Source organism: Atractosteus spatula, chromosome 13 (assembly GCF_055471065.1).
Source record: "Atractosteus spatula isolate fAtrSpa1 chromosome 13, fAtrSpa1.hap1, whole genome shotgun sequence".
NCBI classification, from domain to species: Eukaryota; Metazoa; Chordata; class Actinopteri; order Semionotiformes; family Lepisosteidae; genus Atractosteus; species Atractosteus spatula.
In genome coordinates this window covers 2547409-2561387 of record NC_142718.1, presented here as the reverse complement: position 1 = coordinate 2561387, position 13979 = coordinate 2547409, and positions in this window count along the sequence as shown.

The following is a 13979-nucleotide window of genomic DNA, read 5'->3' as shown; positions in this document are numbered from 1 at the left end:
CATCAAGAACCTCAGGGGCCGGGGATCTCTGTACACCAGTTCAGCGCCAGTGGGTATCTGCCTTCATGCTGCAGTGTAGTTGCGGTTTGAACTGCCTGAGAAGAAGCCACTTCATGGCTGCAGAACTGTGAGCAGTTGAGGCCTGGTCAGCACCGTGCTCATCGCTCAGCTTGACCCCGGCCCGGCCCGGCTTCTGTCCTGCCCCGGGATCAGATCTCTATCTCAACTCTACTGCTGGCGGGGGGGGGGCAGTGAGAACCTAGGACCTGTACAGCGCTGTGAGTGGAGTGTCCAGAAAAGCGCTGGAGAAGTGTCAGGAATTTTCTTTTTTTTAATCATTATTATTATGGCACAAGTTCCAGTCTTCTGGGTGGGAGTCTGTGTCGGGCCCTGCATGGTCCAAGAGGCCAAGTCGTGCCGAGTTCCGATGTGTTTGTGCCTGCTCGGTTGGGCGTTTGTATTGGTGCTGGCCGGTCGGGATGCGTTCTCGCTTACTCAGGGCTGCTCGATGTGATGTGACAGGGTCTCTCCGTGTCCCTCAGCATGAACTTGCTGGAAGGGAAGGACACACAACTGCCTTGCCAGAAAACGCAAACAGTTATACAATAATTAATTGAATTACAATAATTATACGATAAATAATTAATGAGAATAGTTTTTTTCCTCCCCCACCCCTAAGGAGCTGCTGGTGTTGCTTTTTAAGTGATGATTAAGCTGGAAGCTGTGAAGTCGGGTCACAGATATTATGCCATGCCTGTGCTGGAGACGGTGACCTCTGACCTCCGGACAGAGCCCATTGCTCAGCTGACAGAAGATCCCTCCTGACCAAGAAGGTGAGGTCACGGCCAGTTCTGTCCCAGTCAGTTTGAGCCTGGCTGGACTGCAGGTGTGGAGGGGGAAGGGCTGAAGCTCAGATCTCGCGCCCTGAACAGATATTGCCTTTTAATCCACAGAGGGAGCTCAAGTGCTGTGTAAAGACTGCTAAAGCTTGATGGGTGAAGCTAGTTTCGCTCCCACAAGCGTCTCTGAGCAGGTTAATGTGAAATCTGTTCCCTTTCAAGTACATCAAACCATTGCTTATGGTTACAGGCTGCTTGACAGGTGCATCCTTTTTAAGATCTGTTCTGTCTTTCCTTTCTTTCACTGGAACAGAGCCCTGCAGGCCAACCACAGGAACAAGTGCACAAGCGCACAAGTGTGATATGATGAAGTAGATATTCACAGAGGCAGGGATCCTAATGTGTGAATATTCCAGGCCCGGGTGAATCATTAACCTTTTCTCAAACTTGTCTATGGGTTAAACATTTGCATTTCTAACCACTGAAGATTGCTATGACGGAACTGCTAGCAGTTTGTCTTCTGCAGATGATGTAATGACAAATCTATTTTTAACTGGAAGGTGAAGCAATTATAATAACTCCTGACGCTTATATAACACCTTTCTGGACACCCCACTCACAGCGCTGTACAGGTGACGGGGATCCCCACACACCCCACACACATGAAGCCAGTTCAGAGATGGGGATTATTAGGAGGCCATGATGGGTAAAGGCAAATGGAACGAAAAACATATCTCATTGATCAGGGGCTTCTGAGAGCTGTAGATTTCTATGCACTGAGATGAAGATGTGCAACAAATTAAAAATGTGACAACAGGACAATTTGCTAGTCAATATATTATTCGTGTTTCGTCCCTGTCTTGCAGGTTGTTGTGAAACCAGCCATTTCCCCAGGGCGTTTATCATGTTTCGTGCAGAAGCAGCATCTCTGTTGGTCTGCAAACATACTGCAGTAACTGTAACTTGAAGGTGAAGCAGCCATCCAATACAAAATCGTAGTTCAACCTTTTTACACAAATGTTGCTATATTCCTGTCGGATCAAATGCAAACAAAAGTGGGTTTTGTGACCTCGTTTTCAATTTGAGGGCATTTACATCTGCAACGTTGACAGAGCACCTGAAAGTCTGAACACCCTTGTAACGCCACAGATCTTACCCACAGTTAAGCCCTTGAGCTCTGAACTCCCAGCTCACACCCCTAGCTGCCCTGAATCTCTCTCACGTTCGCTCCCTCGTGTCAGCTGCAGCAGACCTTACTGTTTTGAGCTGGCAGTCCTCTCTTGCTCGCAGCCTGTTTGACTGCGGTTCCTCAGAATTAAGTGCACATTTGCAAGCTTATAAGGTGCGGCAGCGTCTTGGGGCCGCCAGTGGCTCCGAACAGGATTACCGAATGTATGTGTGCGCCAGGGCCTGTCCCCAGTACTGTGTTCGTCTCTGCCCTTCTGTCTTCCTTTCTCTCTCCACGTGTCTACCAGTGTGTCTCTTTCTCTGCCCGTCTCTCTCAAACCCATCTCACTCTCTACCTGTCTTTCTCTCTACCTGACTTCCTCTCCGTCTATCTCTCTACTTGTGTCTCTCTTTGCCTGAACCTCTCTCTCTCTCTGCTCAGTCCTGGGCACGTGGTTAGTAGAGCACCTGCTCTGAGTGCCAGCCGGAGCGGAAGGCAGCAGTCGTGATCTCGGCTGCGCCTCTGAGCTCCGGGATGAGACACCTTGCAGGGGGAAGGGGGGGCGTGTCGTGGATCCCTCATCAGCCCAAGACTTGAGAAGAGGAACGGGGTCCCAGGAATGGGAGCCCCAGTGTTGTGTGATTCGTGAGCAGGTGCTTTCTCACTGCGCTCAGTAGAGGTTTTGCAGTCCTTGTGTGCATTGTCCCCCTGAGAACCCTCCATCTCTGCGCCTGTCGTGAGCACCAGGCCAGTTAATGTGGATGCAGAAGCATGAACTTTAAAAGCAAAATCTGAAAAACTAAGAACTTGGGTGTTTATACTGACATGATTTGCAACACGGGGAAGTACTTGAAAAGGAAAACAATGTTAGGATATAGTTAATAGCATAGAATGTCCTTCCTTCTAAAATGTCCTTCGGAGCAGCAGGCAGCTGGGCTCCTGCTTGAATTCCAGTTCGTTGCACTGAGGCGGTTGTTTTAAAGAGGTTTCCCGTCCTAACGAATGTGGATCAGGAGAGAGTTCTGTGTGGCAGCAAGCCGGAGTGCTTGAGGCTCGAGGCCTGGACAGGCTGGTGTAGTCGCTTATTCCACTGTGATGGCTGAACCCCCCTGAACACCCCCAAAGCAGCTCAGGTTCATCAGCCCAGAGATCGGTGGCATATGCACATCGCATCTTATCAGCTCAAAAACCCAAACGTTTCTCCCGGGAAATGCCAAACCAGTGCGCGTGTTTGCGTTCAGTTCACATCGGTGTTAACGGCCACTAGTCCTGTCTCGGCTTGACTCCAGGGAAGGCAGTGAAGCGGGCCCCTCTTTGCTAGACGGCCGTGGAAGACCAGAAATGCGAACTGGAGGATCTCCAGGGACAGTCCTGACGGGGACTGAGGTTCGCTGTAGCTTCAGAAGAAGAAAGATTCCTTCGGCTGCAAAGCAACAGCAAAGGGAAATAACGCCGCGTTGAGAGTCTTTTCGGAAAACACCGGCGTGTCAGAATTTTTTTTTAAATGACCCACTTTCTCTATGTTCGGCTGGAGCGTTTCAGTGCTGGGTCCCTCCCGCCAGTTCCGTTGAAAAGGAAAGCACGTTTCAAAGCTCGCGTCCTGTCTGGACAGCTCGGAGGGATATGGAGCCGGAGTGCAAGCCTAGCTAGTCATCTTCCTGATAGGATGGCCCGTTTTGTGGCCCCGGTGTCGGAGCCCTGATCCTCGCCTGTGGCCCCGGTTTCGGAGCCCTGATCCTCCCTTTTGGCCCCGGTGTTAGAGCCCCGATCCTCACCTGTGGCCCCGGTTTCGGAGCCCTGATCCTCCCTTTTGGCCCCGGTGTTAGAGCCCCGATCCTTGCCTGTGGCACCGGTGTCAGAGCCCCGATCCTCGCCTGTGGCCCCAGTTTTGGAGCCCTGATCCTCACCTGTGGCCCCGGTGTTAGAGCCCCGATCCTCGCCTGTGGCCCCGGTGTCGGAGCCCCGATCCTAACCTGTGGCCCCAGTGTCGGAGTCCCGATCCTCACCTGTGGCCCCTGTGTCAGAGCCCCGACCCTCATATGTATCCCCGACGTCCGAGCCTTTGATATTCATGTGATTTTCGTTCCTGTAACGACATCATGGATCCAAAATTAAAAATAACAGCATTGAATGCACAGATTATAATTTACATGCTGTTCCTATGAATATTTTAAATACATCTGACGTCCTTCCAGAACACATTCATGTCCATTACGATGGAGAGCAGTAGCCCTCCGTCACAGTAATGCCGAATGTGCTCTGTTGCCTCAGTATGGATCATCCGGGAAACCTGAAGAGGATCAGTGCGCTGTCGACTGGGACTGTTATCGCATTCCCCTGCGAGAACCGCTGACCTTATTGTCGGATACCGGATTCTTTCTGCGGAACGCAAAAAAGGCAAAAAAGCCCTGCCGAGGAAAAGAGAAAAGAGGTGGAAAGTCACATTTTTCTCTCTGGTTGTCGTCGGTGACCTTTACGAGGCCCCGGCGGTGTGGGGGCGTTGCTCTTTCTCGACAGCCGCGCGCTCACCTTGCGCGGAGCGGAAAGGGGGTTTCGTTTAGCTCGGCTCTCTCCCCCCCGCTGACATCAGACAGCCCGAGTCAGAAACTTATCTTCAAGATCTGCAAAACTGCCGGAAAATGAGGTGAAATCATATTGGTGGGGAGGTGGTGGTGGGGGGGGGGGGGTTGATTCTGGACTTCTAATCTCTTGCGATCATCTGCTGTTTGCCTTCTTTTTGACTGGATGCGCTCATCATGAGAGATTGTCTACACCGAGGTGACATGCGTGACTCATTCTCGAAACGCTTATCTCCGAACGTATGTGTACAGACACATGTTGGGCCAGCCCAGAATCCACCGATCCGGATCTGGTGTTAAATTGCAGAGCATAAAACGGCATCACGGCTCCTTGGAGAAGTTCGAAACTGTCCGTGTCGCCCTGGGCTGTAATCATTTTTCTCAGGTCCTTCTCTTAATTGTGTAGGTTAATGAGCCTTGGCCCCTGGCAGAAAGAAAAAGCTCGTTAATGCTTGGCTGTTCATTTGCTTCCTCCTGCAGTATAAATTAAAAGGTTTTTTTTTTTAATTGAAAAATTGATCCGTGCAAAAAGAGAGACTTGTTTACTGAAGATGCTTGATTTACGAGTTAAAGTAATTCGGCATAATCATTACCTCAGTCTCAAAATGTCCTCGTTAAAGTAGAATCATGGTCATTGGCTCAAATGTATTTTTGTTTTTTGAAGTTACAACGCTGACGGCGCCATGAATGTGCTGTTGTTAAGAACATTCATGACTTAATAAGCAAGACATAAGAGAGTCATTGTGCGTGTTTCCCCTCCGGTGAAGTGTGATCATTATTTAGTGGTGAGTTTTCCAGGTCTCCTTAAGTCAGAAACCAGTTAAGGCTTAATTAGACCCATTTCATCCTTTAAAAAGACTTACAAAAGCTGTTGGACTGCTGACTCTCATGACTTGAAGAGTCCAGGTGAAGGTCAATGAGACTGTTCTAACAGTCACAGGTAACCAGTACGGGGAGGCAGACACAGGAGTAATGCGACCATGTGTCAGTTGTAATTAAATTCTTAATTTTGCCTGTATTGCATGCCAAGTGTGTTAGCGGAATTACCAGCAAGCAAGTCATTACAGAGGTGCATTCCAGATCAACAGGATTTATCATCTTGCCCACGTAGGTCATGTAGATCTGAAATGAGCAATTTTAGGTAAAGGAAGTATTATCTGTTTTTCTACTGGGGTCTTTAAAGTTCAGCAAGCACTGTGAGAATCCTTTGCTTGTGACCTGTACTTAAAAAAAAAAACAGGTCAGTTCTTAGTCTTAAATGTTAAGCTTACTGTCGTACTGTAGTTCTTAACATCGGCACAACAGGGGCAGTAGATGATACAAAAAATCAGGTCAATCCGGTCTTTTTTGGGGTGTAGATTTCGACATCGTGGGGCTTTTGCATCTAGAGGCGATAAACCTGCAGAGCACACTGCCTTTGCAGCAGCAGAGAAACTTGCAATATAACCGCATCTGCACTGGTGACTTCCTCCACGGGTGTGTCCTGCAGCGTCTCGCCGTCACCGGCGTGCAGCAAAGCTCTTCCGTGCTCCTGTGGGGCTCGTGGCTGAGTCCACATGACATTCAGCATCCACTCGGGGGCAGTGGCAGCTAGGGGTGGTCACACCATTTATTACAAGACACATGGGACGATTTGCAAACATTCATCTCAGATGCTGGCAAGCTCATTGCAAGGTTGTGTATACAAGGTTATATATATATAACATATAAAGGCTGCTTGGAGCACCACCAAAGTTCTCTTGCATGTCTGGTAAAATCTCAGTGCTTTCAGGTTTGGTTTTATTGATCCTAATCAACTACAAAACCCCTTAATCAAAATGGATTATGGACGAGAGGAGGGACGTGTGGTCCGCCTAGCTTATTTATCAGCTAGTGTCTAGCTAGTTGATGTAAGGATGTCATCCAGGCCAGGGTATCGGCTTCAACAGCATGGCTGGGCAGCTTGTTCCACACCTCCACCACTCTTTGTGTGATGAAGTGTCTCCTGCCCTGACTGCAGGATTTCATCCAGGTGTGACTTGAGAGAGGCCAGGGTATCGGCTTCAGCAGCATGGCCGGGCAGCTTGTTCCACACCCCCACCACTCTTTGTGTAAAGGGTGCCTCCTGTTCTTGGTCTCGGATGAACATGCCCTGAGGTTGCACTTGTGTCCTCTCGTCGGCGTTTCCATGCTGATCCCAGAAAAGCGCACTGGGTTGATTCTGCAGCCATGTCCTTGAGGATTTTGAATACTCCTCACGGTATTCCCTGTAAAGTTCAAGAATAAAAATATTCTGTTCTGTGTCATGAGTTCAGGTTCGATCACGGGCTTGTACGGCCTTCCTTTGCGGCAGTATACGACTGACAGCATCTCTTTCCCTAAAAATATACTGCCGTGCTTCACCCCACCCCAGATGCTACAAGTGATATTTTCAGTAGCACACCTTCCTGCTTTTATTTCCTGGCCACAGGCTTTCAGGCCGCAGCTGAAAGAGCAGTCGCCTCCAGGTTGTCAGGAAGTGGTGGGGCTGGCCGGGCAGTCACCCAGCTCGGTCAGACAGGAGCGGCGACAACGTGCCGATCTGGAGAGCCTCGTCCTCGGCGTGCCGCTCGCAGCCGCGGGTGCCTTGCTCAGCAGAAACGGTCCCTCGGGTGGAGCAACTGTGTCAGGCGGACAGCTCGGTGGGTCTGAAAGCGAGGGGGAGCCTCCGGTCAGGAAAGGGCCGGTGTCCTGGCAGTTGCAGTGCCCCATGTTGACATTTGCCCGAAGCTCAGTTGGATGTCCGCCCCGCGGAATGGGGCGCAGGTATTCTCGCTACCTTCCATGCGGGGTTTCCACGCCAGCTATGCCCTGCCTGTCGCCGCCGTGTAATACAGCGCTCCTGCTGGCGTTTTGGAAGGTTTTCCCCGAACGTGCTCGTATGTCATTCCCGTAAGAGCTGCAGTCGGCCGCGTTGCTCCAGGAGGACGTCGGGGGAACACTTCTCCGGGCTTGAGGTTCCGTTCTGCTCCGTGACCGGCTGCGTCTCGGCAGCGGGGTGCCAGAACCTCGTTCGCTCGCTGTATTTGTAGATCCTGTATGTCCAGGACAGACGGGCGCTCGCGTGGTAGCTGTAACTGGCGGCCATTTCTATCTGAAATGGTCTTCTTCGCACCGGTCATCAGGAAGGGTGGGAGTGGGGGATATAAACTGGTGTTGCTCAAAGTCGATGGGCTGGTTCAGAGCTTCGGCTTGTTAGTCTAGCGCAATGTGCTCAATCCATCCCCTTTTCTGTTCCTCTTTCAATTTTAGGAAGTCAGATTTTTTTCCCTTTTCTGAAGATCCTTTTTTTTCTGCATTGAATTTAGCTTTCTGGTTTGAGAAGTCGACACGCTTCCTCTAAAAAACCCTTCTGTCCTTTGAAGAATCCTTCTCAGAAGCTGTCCGTGCTTCTTTAACTGCAGCTGGAAACCTGAAAGGAAGCAGCAAAAGAGTTTCTTAATACTACAGACAGGCTACGAAATGACTGTGAAGTGTCATTGTGAACACAGTGTGAGACAGCACGTCAGCCTGATCTATACAGAAAGGCATTAAAAATGCGCAAAACATGACTAGTGGAGTCAATAGCATTTCTAGAAGTCTAGAAGGACCCATCCCTGCTGTGCCTGTTTCTGGTCCATGTGGGTTATACTCAAACAGCCAGTTGCTCTGTTGTGCTGTTGCAGATTTGAAGCCTTGTCTTTTGCTGTTTTTTTCTCACAGTTATACCTGATGCTGCAAAAAAACAGAAAAGTTGTTGTGACTTTAATTTGCCATTGCCTACCCACCAGAGTTGGGCTCTGTGACTGTGAGCTCCAGTAACGACCAGGCGGGCTCGCCTGCAGTTCCCACTGCCAGTCTTCGCCCCCCTCTCACCCGTAGCCGCTTCAGGCCCGGGCTGGGGCTGGGGGTATCCTGTTCGAGGCGCGAGGCCCGACAGCTCTCACCACAAAGAAGGATGTTCCGGTTGCCATGGCTGCAGCGCTGCGTGTGTGTGTGGTGTTGGGGGGGGGGGGGGGGTGACGTGTGCTTTTAACACTGGGACAAGACGGCAGCAGACCTATATTGTACGTGCATCACCTGGGAAAGGGTTGGGACATGCAAAGAGAACTGTGTTTGTACTGTATGGCGTGGACTGGCAGTCTGCGGGCCTCGCCCTGAGGAGAATGTGTTGCATCAGTGCATCATGAGAACCATCTCGGGGTTCGGTTAGGTTGGCAGAGGTCTTTCTCTTTCTTTTTACTCAAGCCTGCCCTTGAGTCCTGTTTTAAGAACCTGATCATCATAACTCATTTATACAACAATAATTTAGTTTGCAAAAATAGAGAACATTGTCGTGTTGCCGACGTTTGTGTGTTTTCTTTTCTTTCTCATGAGAGAGGGGTGAAAGAGAAAATAGTTTTGGTTTACCCCATCAGTATGCGCCTGTTCGGAATCTACTGACGAAGAGGGGCGTTCTGTTGTTTGAGGTCATTTTTGGGGTAATCACACAGCTCACCTAACTTATGAGAAAAAGTAGCATGTTGCGAAATGAAACCCTCTCTTGGTGACAGCCAGTAACCCTCGTGCGTTTGCATTTTCTGACACGTTTTTTTTTCTAGAAACGCGCTTCAGCTTTTCTTTTTGAGAGAGAGAGAGTGAAAGAGACGACTTGCTCAGACATCAGGCACCGTGTCTGGCCAGGTTTCGAACACGGTTACCTATCTGATTGGCACCTGTCCCAAAGGCTTACCTTCCCCGAAGGCCCTGCGGCTTCTCGGAAATTTCGCACGTCTTCGGACGTCGAGTACCGGCACTGTGTCTCTGCAATCGGTCAGGTCAGCAGCGCGTCTTGCCTCCTGCTTGCTAGGACGAGTGCTTGAAGGTATTTCTGAATGACCCAGTCATCCTTGGTTCTTCCCTCATTCTGCAGTCTTTGTTCCATGGATACATCTAGAGATAACAGATAGTTTGGCCCAGTCAAAACCATTCACTGTGCTGAATAGGACAATGGCTGTATTTCGGATAATATTTCGGATATTATTATTATTAAAAGGGGTTAACCCCAGTGTCCTGGCCAAATGTCCTCCTATCCTCTACCCATCATGGCCTCCTAATAACCCCCCTCTGTGAACTGGCTCCATCACTCTGCTCTCCTCCCCACTGAGAGCTGGTGTGTGGGGAGAGGACTGGAGCATCATCCAGGTGGGGCTGCACACTGGTGGTGCTGGAGGGGATCCCCAGTACCTGTCCAGCGCTGTGAGTGGGGTGTCCAGAAAAGCGCTGGAGAAGTGTCAGGACTATCCAGATTGAGTAGCAGGGTTTCCTCGCAGTCTTCCTCGTGTGCCCCCGGTTGTGTTCCTTTACCTGTCAGCAGGGCCCGTGGCTCCTGTCACAGGCTGGGGCCCGAGCTGGGGCCCCACTGAGCACCCCTCTCAAGGACGGAGAGGCTGTGCTTCTGCGTGGCGCAGAGTTTAGAGGACGAGACACCTGAATCAGGAGCCCGAGGAGCGTCTTCAGGGCTGCGCCTGATCTCCTGATCTCATGATCTCCTGATGTCCTGATCTCCTGATCTCCGACACGCTGGAGTTGTTTCTCGTACCCTGACCCACGTGCTCTCGATCTCTCTCGCTGCGGCGCACGCACTCGGGCGGCGACTGGGTCGCAGGAGATCTCGGGCGCGATAAGCGAAGCTCCGCGAGTTGCGGAGGGAGGGGGAGAGACAAACCGCAGCAGCCTGCAGCACTGCTGCTTTCTGCACCAGCTGCTTCTCGGCTTCCTGTAACCCAGATGCCCCGCTCGAAAATTGCACTTGAGAAACTTCAGTTTCTGTCTCCCCAGCTGTTCGGTCTTGTGAAACGGTTTGCAGAGCCTCTCGGCAGCCTTCTGCATAGTTTAGCGGTGGGGGTTTACAGCAGAGTATTGTTTTTAGTTTATTTTTATGTTCTGCGCCACACTTAATTCTGCCTTGGGTGAGACAGCATGTTTTAACGAGTGGCTCTCGGCTCCGGGCCCGGGGGGACGATGTGTGGTCCAGGTTTTCACTCCAACAGAATCAGCACCTGCTCATCTGATTTAAAATGTTTCACTGCATGTACTTCCCAAAACTGCACTGGAGCTATACCTCTTTCGAGACTACCAAAAAAGATGACAAAAGATACAGTAGTTTGTACTGCTCATAAAGCATTTCAGTTTCTGGAAAGTTAACATCCTATTTCACAGCAGTCAAAACCATTCCATGTATTATGAATTGCAGCTCTTGCACAAGTGATCTACAAGGAAGGAAAAAATAACTGCAGACATGACGTTAACTTTGCAAGTCTTCATTGCACCCTTACTAAAAAATAGGGGTATTGAAAAAATGATTGGACTGTCCTACATCTGAGGTTTGTGTTGATCACCTACTCCACACTCCTGTTCACACTGACACCTGGACATTTACAGACTACTGACCACCTCCTGCACACTCCTGTTCACACTGACACCTGGAGATCTACAGACTACTGATCACCTCCTGCACACTCCTGTTCACAGTGACACCTGGAGATCTACAGACTACTGATCACCTCCTGCACACTCCTGTTCACAGTGACACCTGGAGATCTATAGACTACTGATCACTTCCTGCACACCCCTGTTCACACTGACACCTGGACTTCTACAGACTGCTGATCACTTCCTGCACACCCCTGTTCACACTGACACCTGGAGATCTACAGACTACTGATCACCTCCTGCACACCCCTGTTCACACTGACACCTGGAGATCTACAGACTACTGATCACCTCCTGCACACCCCTGTTCACACTGACACCTGGAGATCTACAGACTACTGATCACCTCCTGCACACCCCTGTTCACACTGACACCTGTCAGTTTACAGGCAAATTGAGGCTACTGATCACTAGACGTCAACCAGCAAGTGTGCATGAGAACACGGCCTGAAGACGTTCAAGTAGGGAGCTGCGTCGGCATGCGTTTGCTGCAAAGGAACAGGTGAAGATTTATTCCTGAAAAAACAGACATGTTTCTGCTGTGGAGTCTTCTTCAGGCTCATCTGTAAACCAGGCCCACTGTAAGCATAAGTGTTGAAGAGGTATTGAACCTTTATGCAACTTTTAATTCATCAAAAGTAGTACATTTCACTATACATGTAACATTTTTACACAGAAATATAGACTTTAAAATAAAGCACGCTTAATGATGTACTAATTAACTAATTAACACCAGCTTCAATTATAATCTTCACTTTCACAGTCATTTCTGAAAGCTGGCTTTTTTTAACGCTGCAGTTTCATGGCAATCAAAGTTCATGACGTTCTTTAATGTTCTGTCTCTCAACATGCAGCATCTGGAGGCAAACATCTTAAACCTGTTGACTGAGCCAGAAGCAGTCGCACTCCTGTTGTCCGGGCAGGGAGGTGATGTATCTGAGCCTTTTAAAGATGGCTTCCCATCGGTACTTCCCCGTGTCGCCTGTCGTCGGGAAATACTCGCAGCACATCAGGTACTTCAATCGCAGCTGCAAATTTCCTGTGTTCCAAAATTAACCTCAAACTGTTTTTGTACAAGCCTGTCGCAACTGGCGTAGGAGTCGCATCTTCGTTGAATCCGACGGTCTGAAATGAGGCCTCTGTGTTAACTGTCCTAAGGCTGGGTTTTTTTACCGTTGGTATATTTTTGGCGATTACTTTCTGAACTTTTCCTTGGCAGCATAGAGCCATCAGACTGACTTCTAGCCCCCCCCCCCCCCCCCCCAGTGGCAGAGACAGAGGGGCATTTTCTAAAGACCCACCTGAAGGATGTGGTGCCTTTGAGGATTTTGAGTACTGGGGATATGGGGGCATTACTTTAAAGCCCTGGTGCTCCTCTCTGGAGATTCCAGCCCAACAGCATATTTTCTATAACGCATATTATCTTCTGTATTAGTATAACTTCTATAATATATCCCGATTTCGACAAAATATTCTCCGTGTGACAAAGAATTCAGTGCGTTTGTGGGCTTTCCTGCCGGCAGCTTTTCCTTCCATTTACTTCACTTAACGGACATTTCGGACCTGCAGGCTTTATTTTTTTTTTTGGCTACCAAGTCCTCTTCCGCTAAACACGAGTCGGTACTCCTCCGGCGAGCGCCTCCGGCTGCTCACACACCCCTGCGGACGGCATTGCGTCACTGGGCTGCACCAGTCCGCTCTCCTCGGCTGCTGTTGTTATTGTCGTGTGTGGGAGCGTCGTGCTTAAACTGTAGCGCGTGTGGCCTGGGAACAAAACAAAAAAGCAGCTGCGTTAATGATCGCAGGCATGACGGTCAGGGGACGCTGCCAAGTCTGGCGCCGCCGCCGGCGAGGGGCTCTCCGGCCCTCTCGCAGCCCGTCCTTCACCTCGACGCCCGGCAGGAGGAGGGCCTTCCTCGCCCCCCCCCCCCCCCGCGGAGGTGAAGACCTGGCGTGGCGGAGCTCGAGCAGGGGCCGCCATGTGCCAGCTGTCACCCGTGGATCTGAAGATGGGAGCTCGGGGGGGCCTGGGCTGTACTTTGGTACAGTAGTTACAGAACAGGGGGGCGGTGTGGTGGCTCTGTGGCTCAGGATCTGCGCCTGTGGCTGGGAGGCTGCCGGTTCATATCCCGCGGCCGACAGAGGAATCCTACTCCGTTGGGTCCCTGAGCAAGGCCCTTCACCCCAACTGCTCCAGGGGCGCCGTATAAATGGCTGACCCTGCGCACAGACTCTTGCAATCCTGATTGGTGCTCCCTTAGTAGTAGGCGGACCTGGGTTGTCTATTTAGCTGTAAGGTGTTTTTCTTTCGTCAAGTTTTTTTTCCCCCTGTACCCCGAAATGAGCCCGTTCTATTGAGAGACGGGCGGGCCCGGTCTGAAGTGAAACGCAGTAGTTGTTGATTCCGAACCCGGTGTGTTTATTTGTTTTCTCCCCCAATGACATTTTCTTTCCAACGGGCACCTGCGGAACAGGTGTCACTCAGCCCGGACCTCAGGGGGACTAAACCCCACGCGTGTGTCGTCGTCCGTGAAGCCCGGGAGCCGAGCCCCGCTCGGCCGGCGACACCAGCCCTCGCTGGGGGGGGGGCATCACTGCACAGAGCAGTGCTGCTGAAACACAGAACAGCTTTATTCCAAAAATCGTTTCAAGAGCAACTTAGCGACCCGCCGGTGTCCGCTCTGGCTGTGAAGAAACTCTCGTCAGCGTCGTCGTGCGTTCTGGGCTACAGTTTAACACGTCGGAGTGGGGAGAGGCGTCGGGCGTGCGAGCTGCGGAAAGAACCGAGCGCAGAGGTGACATTCCGCGCTGGAAATGTTTCTTTTTTTTTAACGACAACAAAATAATATTAAAATAACGGGAAAGCCAACGGGGGGTGCGCGTCTCGGAGCTGTCCGGGGCTCCGTGTGAAGTGTGGGGCAG